At 36.3% G+C, this 10,719-nt stretch overlaps 1 long non-coding RNA gene across 1 annotated transcript; it reads left to right on the top strand.

The window, feature by feature from the left end:
- Window positions 1-3,744: 3,744 nt before the first annotated feature.
- On the top strand, window positions 3,745-10,719 carry LOC123382777. The gene is made up of 3 exons (XR_006591682.1): window positions 3,745-4,970; window positions 5,646-5,703; window positions 8,596-10,719. It is a non-coding gene; the product is annotated as an uncharacterized LOC123382777 (long non-coding RNA).

The following is a 10,719-nucleotide window of genomic DNA, read 5'->3' on the forward strand; positions in this document are numbered from 1 at the left end:
GTTGCTGTTGAGAGATATGCAGCTAACCTTATGGGGCTTCCCTTGTAAGTTAGGGACTTCTTTTGACTTTCTGCTGTTAGGGTTTTTTTCTTTATCACTATAGTTTTCAAATTTAATTGTAATAGGTCTTGGTATTGGCCTACTCTAGATTTTTATGGGAGTTCTCTGTAACTCCTGGATTTGGATGACTGCTTCTTTCCTCAGATTAGGGAAGTTTTCAGCTATGATTTCCTCAAATGAATTTTCTGCCCCCTTTTCTCTCTGTTCTTCTCCTGGGACTCTCTTCCGGGACTCCTATAATACAAATATTATTATGTTTGATGGAGTCACAGAGTTCCCTAAATCTATTCTCATGTTCCATAATTCTTCTTTCTCTCTTTTGTTCAACTTCATTATTTTCCATTAATTTATCTTCTATATCACTTATTCATTCCTCTCCTCCTTCCATCTTTGTGTTCATTGCACACAGTCTGTCTCTAATCTGTTATGTATTTTTCATTTCTGTTTTTTAACTCTTTTTTCTCTGTGATAAGGGCCTTCCTGAAGCCTTCCTTTATTTTCTGAAGCCCAGTGAATATCCACGTGATTGTTGTTTTAAATTATCCTTCAGGTATATTACCTATATTTGTTTTCCTTAGAATCCATGACCTTATCTTTTTGTTTAATTTGGGATGAATTAAACATCTTGGCATTTTGTCTAGGTCTCTGTCTTCTTCTCCATGTCAGAAAAGCCTATTATGTTTCCTGCTCCTCAGAGTAATGGTTTTATGAAGAAGAGGTCATATGGTGACCAAGGACTGGTGCTTCAGGGAATGTCTACAGTGTGTGTTGTGTGCACTCTGCTGTGTGCATTTTGGCTGCTCTGTCCTTCAGGCCAGTCCTCTGCAGAGGACTCTGAGCCTGCAGTGGGCAGTTTTTGGTCATTGGCCAGACTGTGGCAAGTTAAAAAATTTTTTTTAAATATTTATTTATTTATTGAGAGAAAGAGAGACAGAGAGCAAGGTGCGGAGAGGCAGAGAGAGAAGGAGACACAGAATCTGAAGCCGCCTCCAGGTTCTGAGCTGGAGCCCAATGCAGGGCCTACTTTTTCTTCTCACACATTTTTGTTTTTGATATCACGTTCTGCATCTTTTTATATTGTGTATCCATTAACATCCATTAACATTTTCTTGTTGCTATAGTTATTTTATTTTTTATTTTTTTTCAACGTTTATTTATTTTTGGGACAGAGAGAGACAGAGCATGAACGGGGGAGGGGCAGAGAGAGAGGGAGACACAGAATCGGAAACAGGCTCCAGGCTCTGAGCCATCAGCCCAGAGCCCGACGCGGGGCTCGAACTCACGGACCGCGAGATCGTGACCTGGCTGAAGTCGGACGCTTATCCGACTGCGCCACCCAGGCGCCCCAACTATAGTTATTTTAAATACTCTCTTCCTTTAACCTTTATGCTAGAGTTAAGTGGCTAACACATCACAAGCATTCGAGTATTGTGATCTGACTATATACTTGTGTCTACCAGTGTTTATTTATTTTCATATGTTTTCATGCTACTAGTTAGCAACCTTTTATTTCAGCTTGAAGAACCCCTTCCCAGCCTTTCTTATAGGGCAGGTCTAATGGTAATGAACTCCATTAGCTTTTGGGAGAGTCTTTATCTTACTTTCATTTCTGAAGGGCAGTTTTGATTAACAAAATATTCTTGTTGGGTTTCTTTCTATCAGAACTCCAAATGTATCATTCTATTCTCTCCTGGCCTGCAAGATCTCTGCTGAGAAATTCACAGATAGCTTTATGAGAATCTCTTGTATTAGAAAGTTATTTTTTTTCTTGCTGCATTTAAAGTTCTCTTGTCATCTTTGATTTCTGAGAGTTTTAGTATAATGTGTTTTGGAGAAGTTCATTTGGATTGGAATTTTGAGGTGACGTATTAGCTTCATGAACTTGGATGTCCAGATCTCTTCCTAGGTTGGGAAATCTTCAGCTATTATTTATATTAATAAACTTTCTACCTCATTTATTCCTCACAGCCTAATGATATAAAGATTGTTTGTTTAAATGGTATCCTATAAGACCTGTAAACTTTTTCATTCCTTTTCACTTTTTTTTCTTTTTTCTCCTCTAACAGGATATTTTCCAGTAATCTGTCTTCAAGTTTATTGATTCTTTCTCTCTGTTGGTCTAGTCTGATGTTGAAGCTCTCTATTGAGTTCTTCAAATTTATTATGGTTTCTTCAGTTCCAAAATTTGGTTTGTTTATTTAAGTTTATTTATTTATTTTGAGAGAGACAGAGACAGCATGAGTATGGGGGTTGGGGGCAGAGAGAGGGAGAGAGAGACAATCCCAACTAGGCTCTGTGCTGCCAGTGCAGAGCCTGATGTGGGGCTCAAACCAACAAAGCCATGAGATCATGACCTGAGCCGAAATCCAGAGTCAGACACTTAATCTCCTGAGCCACCCAGGTGCTCCTGTTTGGTTCTCTATATGTTTTCTATCTTGTTGAACTTCTCTTTTGTTTTTGTATTGTTTTCTTGATATTATTCAATTAATTCTTGGTATTCTTTTGTAGCTCTCTGAGCATCTTAAAATACTTATTTGGCCTCTTCCTTGTCCATAACCATCTCTATACATCTCAGCTTTGGCAATCTCTGAGTGGGATGAAAACAAAGCAGGGCCCTCCTTCAGTGCTCTAAAAGGCTAGGGAAGCTGTTCACTTACCCCATTCTTCTTTTCCCTGTGAGGAGAACTCTTTCTAGCTGGGTTGTTTCTTCTTGGCACTGAGAAATGCCAGCTTATGGGATGAGATGATGTAGGTAAAGTGAAGCTGTTCTCCTTTCCTTTTGCGCAGTTATTCTCAATTTTTTGTTCCACTGAATGATTGAAGTTTCTTAAGTGGGCTCTCCCAGATCTGTTTTTGTTTTGGGATAGTTGTCTAATTGTTGATCTTTGTCAGGGATGGAGGCTAAGGTCTCGCACTTTGCCATCTTAGCAATATCACTCTTTGTGTTTATTCTTACATAGTAACAAATACCTGGGGGTTTGTAGATAACTTTATAACTAAATGCCATTGAATTTTTTTCTTAGGTGTGTTTCTATGAAGTCTAGACCTGCATAGATGGGAAATCTTTTGCATACAATTTGTTGCTATGTCTATGGAATTAAAATTATTGGATTATTCTGGTGTTTTGAGGATGCCCCAAGGGGCAATTCAAACTGCCATTCAATTGACTGTGCTATGTAAAAGAGCTTACTGATTTCTAATGTGACCAGAAAAATAGTAATTTCACTCATTACACATAGAAAGGGCCTATAGTGTTTGCAATGACCTTTTAACTAGTTGGATTTTTTGCCTACCTTCTAATAGAAAAAAAAAAACACAAAACTTTGGAGTAGACTTACTAACCTTTTTAAGCCATGATGGTGTTGTTTTATATAATGAAGTAGTGGGGCGCCTGGGTGGCGCAGTCGGTTAAGCGTCCGACTTCAGCCAGGTCACGATCTCGCGGTCCGTGAGTTCGAGCCCCGCGTCGGGCTCTGGGCTGATGGCTCAGAGCCTGGAGCCTGTTTCTGATTCTGTGTCTCCCTCTCTCTCTGCCCCTCCCCCGTTCATGCTCTGTCTCTCTCTGTCCCAAAAATAAATAAAAACGTTGAAGAAAAAAAAAATTTATAATGAAGTAGTAATTTAAAAAATGGTGAACCAAATAATTAAATGACTAAATGATATCCAATGTGTCAAAAGAATAAACATAGCTTCTCAAAGATCCTAATTCCCAGGGTATAGTTTATATATTAATAGATGATCTTTTTATATAACTTTAGATAGTTCATGATTGCATGGCAAAATTTATCTATCTACATAAGAATGCAAGGATTTGTATTATAACGCAAGTATATTGAAAAGAGAAATTATTATAGGCTTAAATTTGAAAATTACTTTATTGCCATTTCAGTATTATGATTATGCAAGTTTCTATTAATCTCCTAATTTTACTGTTGAATAAGCTGAGACACTAAGAGGCTAAGTTACTTTTCCAAATTTATAAACTGAATTGGTAGCAAAACTGGAATTACTTACGGAGTCCCCACTCCATTACTTCGTTCACTGAATCACTTTGCGTTTCTGCTTTGTGTGTGAGGATTGTTTTACATTAATTAAAGAGCCTGACAATAAACACTCATTTACTCATTTTTGCTTTTTATAATGAAAAATGTTCAACTAAATGAAAAAAAAGTCTTTACTTTGGCATTCACATTAGCCTAAAACAGCTGAACTGGATTTTTGTCAAACTTGGCAAGTACTGAAGTCTGACAGAGAGTAAACTCATGCCAAGTTCCGTTTGAAATTAAATGTTCTGCCAAAGTTATAAGCTACTGAAAATTGGGACTTCACATTAATCTGTGATTTCAATATACTATACCAATGTCTCATAAAATTTCTTATTCTAATAAGTAATGTTGATGTTATTATAAAACTTATGTGGTATGCTACGTGCTGGACTTCCCAGAAAAAGTGACTCTGAAGTTTAATTCTTTGGAGATTCATTAGATATTCTATTTATATATTATGTTTTTTATTGTTTCTTTCTTTATATGCAGCTTTTTTCATCTTTGTTTTGACCCCATTTCGATGTTTAAATCCAGTTTTACTAGTATTTTTGCTTTCATTTCATTTTTAGGTGAAATACTTTAGAAATATCTAGGTGTTCTCTCTTTTAAGCAACTCCATATATGGATGAATTTATGGCATATGTCTTGCTGTCCACTAAAGGCAAAATTGTTAACTAAAGTCTCCTACTCCTGACTGCTTTCTTCTCCTTTTCTTCTATTTACCAGAGGAAGGAGCATATTTCCACTTGAAACTACCCTTAGAATTGAAGAAGAGCTAATTAAGTATGTGTAATGTATCTGCCAAGAATTTTAAAACCAGAATATACTACTTTTAGATTTTTGGAAAAATTAAAAGCCCAACAGGTGAGAACATGTTAAAATAGTGGGGTTTTTTTTTATACCAATTAAATGCCTCACAGTTAGTTACAATGCTGCCAATTACTTAATGACTTACAGAAGCTCAATGCCCTGCCCTTCTCTCACCCTCCATACTCTAACTTGTGTTGTAAAGCAGATATTTGGGCATCCCCATCGATTATCCTTTCCCCCCAACCCTCACACTTCAACCCTTCTAATTCTAGTCTTAAGTGTTTCTTGATACATTTCCTTCCTCCCTGTCTCTGTTGCCATTTCCATTTTCTTAATCAGAATCTCACCTTGATTACTGCAACAGATGTGATCTTCTTGCTTTTGTACACACCTCCCTCCAGTAAAATCTTTTTATGCCTCCAGAATGATCTTTTAAATAGGAAAAGTCTGATCTCTCCCTTGATTAAAATCCTCCTGTAGCCCTTTAGTGCCTTCATGATAAAATCTGAACACCTAACTTTGCTATCTAAGACCTTCCACTATCTGGCTGTGGCTTCCACTACAGATTAATATCCTGCCAGTCCTGTATTAAACTTTACATTGTAGTTCCCGGTAGCTCTTGTATATCCTATACTATGCCACAATGAAACTTCAAGCTGTAGTTATGTTGTAAAATCCACCCTTAAATTATCCTTTCTTTATCTGAATAATTCATGTGCATTTTTCAAGACTGAACAAAGACATGTATACTCAAGGATGCCTCCTTCTATGTCTGCCCTAGGTGCCGGTAAGTGCCTTTTATCCTGTAAGTATTTGCATCACTGCACTCAACACACTGTAAAAGAGTGTCTTGTACCCTAGCCATCTCCCTTATTAGATTATATGGTATTAGAGGACAGAGGTTGTTTTGTTTAGCCCTCAAAGTTAGTTTCCCACAGTGCTTGGTACATGGTAGATACTCAGTATAAATATGCTGAATAAATTAATGAATGAACACATCTCTTTCCTCTTTGTGCTCCCATATGTTCAATATTACTTCAATTTTTCTTACCTGACTCAAGACAAAACCTCACATTTCTATGTGACAATTTATGAAATAAAACTTTTAGAAAAAAAAGCTGCATCATAAATAATAATTATGTTAGAGTAAATTATTTGGTGGGTTCTATTCCAAAACCTTTACAAACATGACCTCACCTAATCGTAACAAAACCCCATAAAAGAGGTGCCATTAATAATACCAATTTGTAAATGGAGAAACCAAACGACAGCTTCAGAAGGTTAAGCAGCTTATCTGACCGAGATCCTCTAGCTAGAAAGAGACAGAATCCATATTTAATTCCAAGCTAATTACAAATGCTTGTCTCCTAAGAGCCACATTATACTTACTTTATCCTAAAATCTCCTTGTATCATCTTGCTATAATTAAAACTACTGGTGCTAGTACAAATTAGTTGGTTGGAAAAAGCACTAAAAAACCATTGACAATAAGCCTTTTTCAGTAACACAGATAACTTTTGTTTCATATATTTTATGATTTGTTTATAGGGCATGGAGAAGGTATAATGCTTAAAAGTAATTCATTTATTTGACTGATATCTGCTTTGTAGATTTAGACTTTTTATTCATCTCCTTTGTAGATTTAGACTTTATTTGTTTGTAATTCTTTTCCACTGCTTTTCCCAATACTTCTTTAAATGTTAAGCTCTCACAACTCTGAAAGAGGAAAGAAGCCGTTGAATGCATCAGAATGGGATCAGTTGCAGTTTTAATACTCTTTCTATTTTTGTCTTTTTGGGTTTCAACAGCCCTTCCTTCCTCTCTTGATGGTTTTGAAGATTACTTTTTAAGCTAGTTATATTACCACAGTGTATAATAAAAAAAATGCTAGTGGCACTTTTATGACAACAGAATCTTTTTTGTTCCTTTTTGACTTTAGCAGCTGAGATTGTTATGAAGAAGCATTGAGAGAAAAGGGAAACATGACAACAATGATAAACAGTTACTTGGAGAATGGGGGAGATACACAGCCAATTTAATTCATTCTTAGTGACACAGGCAGACCCTTGAGGCTAAAATGGCTAGAAGATTACATGGCTCCTGAGATGGAGTAGAAATGGGGATAAGGAGGTAGGGAGGGGATTTTTCCTGGGAACATCATGAAAATTTGCACATGATCTCAAGAAGATTTCTTTCCATCATTCTCATACCCTGTTCTAATATTTCCATGTGGTGATTATTCATACAGTCCAGGTGAGCATTTTTATATTAATTTTCTACCATATGCTCAAGGTAGAGTTGCCAGATAAATCAAATATAAGTAAGGGGCAACTAGTTAAATTTGAATTTCAGATAACAGATGCATATATAGATATATATTTTATATATATATATATATATATATATATATATATATATATATATATATGCCCCATGCAATCCTTATACTAAAAAAAAGAAAGTGTTGTTTATCTGAAATTAAATTGAACTCGATGTCCTGTATCTTATCTTGCAACCTTAATCCAGGAGCTCTTTCAGTTTATTTATGTAGAATTAACACATATTTCTGTGAGTAAACACAATATACAATAGGAGAGGAAATATAGAAGGGATTCAAAATCTGTCTAAATTTTCACAAATCAGTTTTGGTGCCTGAATAGAGTTGTGAGAGATGGCATCTTACTACTAGGTTTTATTTATTAATCGATTGAGAGATATATACAGGCTTCACCTTTTCTGTAGTTCCATATGATCATTAGTCTTGATATATTTAAAGTTCCTGGCTGATAACATAAAGCAAATCCCTTGTTCTATTGCATACACAAAATTCAGCACACCTAGAAAATGGGCCCCACTGAGGCTTTATCTTAAAAATTTTTTTTTTCAACGTTTATTTATTTTGGGGACAGAGAGAGACAGAGCATGAATGGGGGAGGGTCAGAGAGAGAGGGAGACACAGCATCAGAAACAGGCTCCAGGCTCTGAGCCATCAGCCCAGAGCCTGACGCGGGGCTCGAACCCACGGACCGCGAGATCGTGACCTGGCTGAAGTCGGACGCTTATCCGACTGCGCCACCCAGGCGCCCCGTGAGGCTTTATCTTAAAAGGAACAAGCCCTCCTACCAAAGAAAGTGACTTTAAAAGTTGACTGGACTTAGTCTATAAGATTTTACTTTTAACTCCTGAAAGAGTTTTGTTTAGTTTTGAGATTTTTGTGTAAACAATTCAGTTATTCTTTGATAACTGTAGAATTCAGGGCTAGTTTAAGCCCTTTGGCTATCTTAAGAACTAAGATTATGGTTATAGCTTTACCTACTGCCCATCTAATAATACACAATTCAACATAAAGAAACACCAAACTATAAAATATCAATAGAAACACAAAAACTAATTTCTTGTCACACTTTTGGAAATTTAAACTTTTTTCAAAATAATTAATTTTGGTCCCTCTACTTTGCTGGTGTCCTAAACATATATTTTGCTATCATATAACCCACCATGAGTATTATTCTCATTATGAAATAAGCAGTAAACTACTTATTAAGTAGTTTACAAATATAAATAAAAATGACTAAGAACAAGATAAGTCATGCTCATTCATAATTAAATGTTTAGTATTAACTATTTGTGAGAACTTTATACTGTGTCTATTTACCTAAAGTGAAACCATGTTTTCCAGAATTCCCTTCCCTGGCCACAGGATATTTTGTGCAAGATCTGGAAGGCAGATCTTAAATTCTGAATACTGCTGCAGATCACCAGGTACTGTGGAAGCTTATTTACCTCATTACTGACCTACTAACTCATTTCAATAGAGTGGAGCACCAGAGGACCATCCTGTTTCTTCAAGTTTTGGGCCAAGTTTAGTGTAGCAATATGGCCAAGGGTGCCTCCTTCTCCTACAGCCATCATGGCATCATGATTGTATCTAGTGACAGACGAACACAAATTCCACTCTGTCCTTATGGATTCCAGTAGTCACCTTCTCATGGATTCCAATCTGTGCAGGTCTCAGTTTTTCCACTTTGTTTCCCAACTACTAATCTGGCCAAGCTAGAGACAGAACAACAGACAATACCTACATAGGTTGATCTACCCATTCACAATGGTTTGAGGTCCAACTCCTATAATGTATCAGCATTCTAGATCACTTGTACTATGTTTGCTTCTCTGATAGAACTCTGACTAATACATAGTCCTCATCAGATTACTGGGGGTGGCTTAGACAAGATTTGTGTGGAAATGTCTATCCTGAGACATCTTCTTCATACCTCTTCCTGGTTCTGCATTTTTTCCCTCTAGATACCTAAGCTTGCCAATGATCCATGTTTCATGTTACAGTAGGAGACAATCAGTAATGAATTATCACTTTTTTTGTCAGAACTGTATAAAAATAAATAGCATTCCATGTACTTTTACTGTCTATAGTTGGTTTATTAAAATATTTATTTAAATTCAATTAGCTTCTGCTTCTGAGTGTCTTCTGAAGTTCTACAGTTAACTTATCTTAGAGTTTTATAAAGAAAAAAAGTATCATTTAGGAATAATATAAGCCCCAGATAGAATAAACTATATAATATTTACTTATGAGCCGATGTATCTTTACCAAGCTACAAATAATAGGTGAGCAATCCAGCAAGTAAAAATTATGTAACTTTCAGGCAATGTTTTTCCCAAGAAAACATTAGGAAGAGCTTTTCTTCTCTCTTTTTCCCTTAGCCAGTATGGCTGCAGAAATAAAGAGAAAACTTGTCTGTCACCTTGTAACAGATGCTGCCTGGTTAGAGTATTATATGTAATCTGATTCTTGCCCTTGGTTAGCAGGCAGCAATGACACAGTCCACTCCTAGAAACTGAGTTCTTTACTGACTTGACTTTGATGTATCTAAATCTGATTTTAGTTTCTCTACTAGCAGGATACTCTTCTCCCTCTAAAATTCCCCTTCAGCTAATAACAACAGATTTTTCATTACTGTTTGAATATTCCTTGAATTTTTGTATATGGGAGTTTAATATATTTGAACTGTTAATTGTTGTTGTTTTTTCAGATTTTTTTCCCTGCACATATACACTTTCATTCTAGCCAGGCTCTTTGGTAGTCACTGCTCTAGGAAAACTATGTCACGGCAACAGAAAGCAATGAAAAGGGAATTTTCTAATTAGCTTTTAGTTTCAAAAGATGAGACAAAAAACAAAAACAAACTAGATATTTCATTGGATACCAGCAAGGACAAATAAAGAATCAGATGTTCCAATTTCCCTATGATGTCTTAGAAATGAACAATCTCTTGAGTTTGGACCCACCTTGAAGGAGGTAGGAGATGGAAAATAAATATGGACAACATAGGATAATTTCTGTCATAGGGACTTGGAATCCCCATTCATATTAGAGTAGTCACACTGCTAATAAGAAGCTATCAGGGAACTGATTACTGGCAGAAAAAAGTAGAGCGTATGAAAGGTGTATGAAAATTTGCTTGTCATATCAATGAAGTTTTGGGTGTGGGGGGGGTTTGTGGGATATGTGTGATATTCCTTGGACACTCCCTGCTACCCCCAAACAAAAAAGGACAAAAAACAAATGGTTATACTGATAAGAGTCTCTACCAGTTTACCACAAAAAGGCAATCCCTTCAACAGTCTGAAGTCCAGGAACTCTCTAAGGTCTTCAAGTTAATGCTTTAAAGGGAAAAACAACCTTAGCTTGACAATTAGCTAGGCCTCCAGTAAGTCTTTAGCATGTGAAAGTCTCTTTGGAAACTCCCTCTTGACTTTGTCTCCCCAGACGCCATAAAAGGGTCAC

Source organism: Felis catus, chromosome F1 (assembly GCF_018350175.1).
Source record: "Felis catus isolate Fca126 chromosome F1, F.catus_Fca126_mat1.0, whole genome shotgun sequence".
Classification (NCBI taxonomy): domain Eukaryota; kingdom Metazoa; phylum Chordata; class Mammalia; order Carnivora; family Felidae; genus Felis; species Felis catus.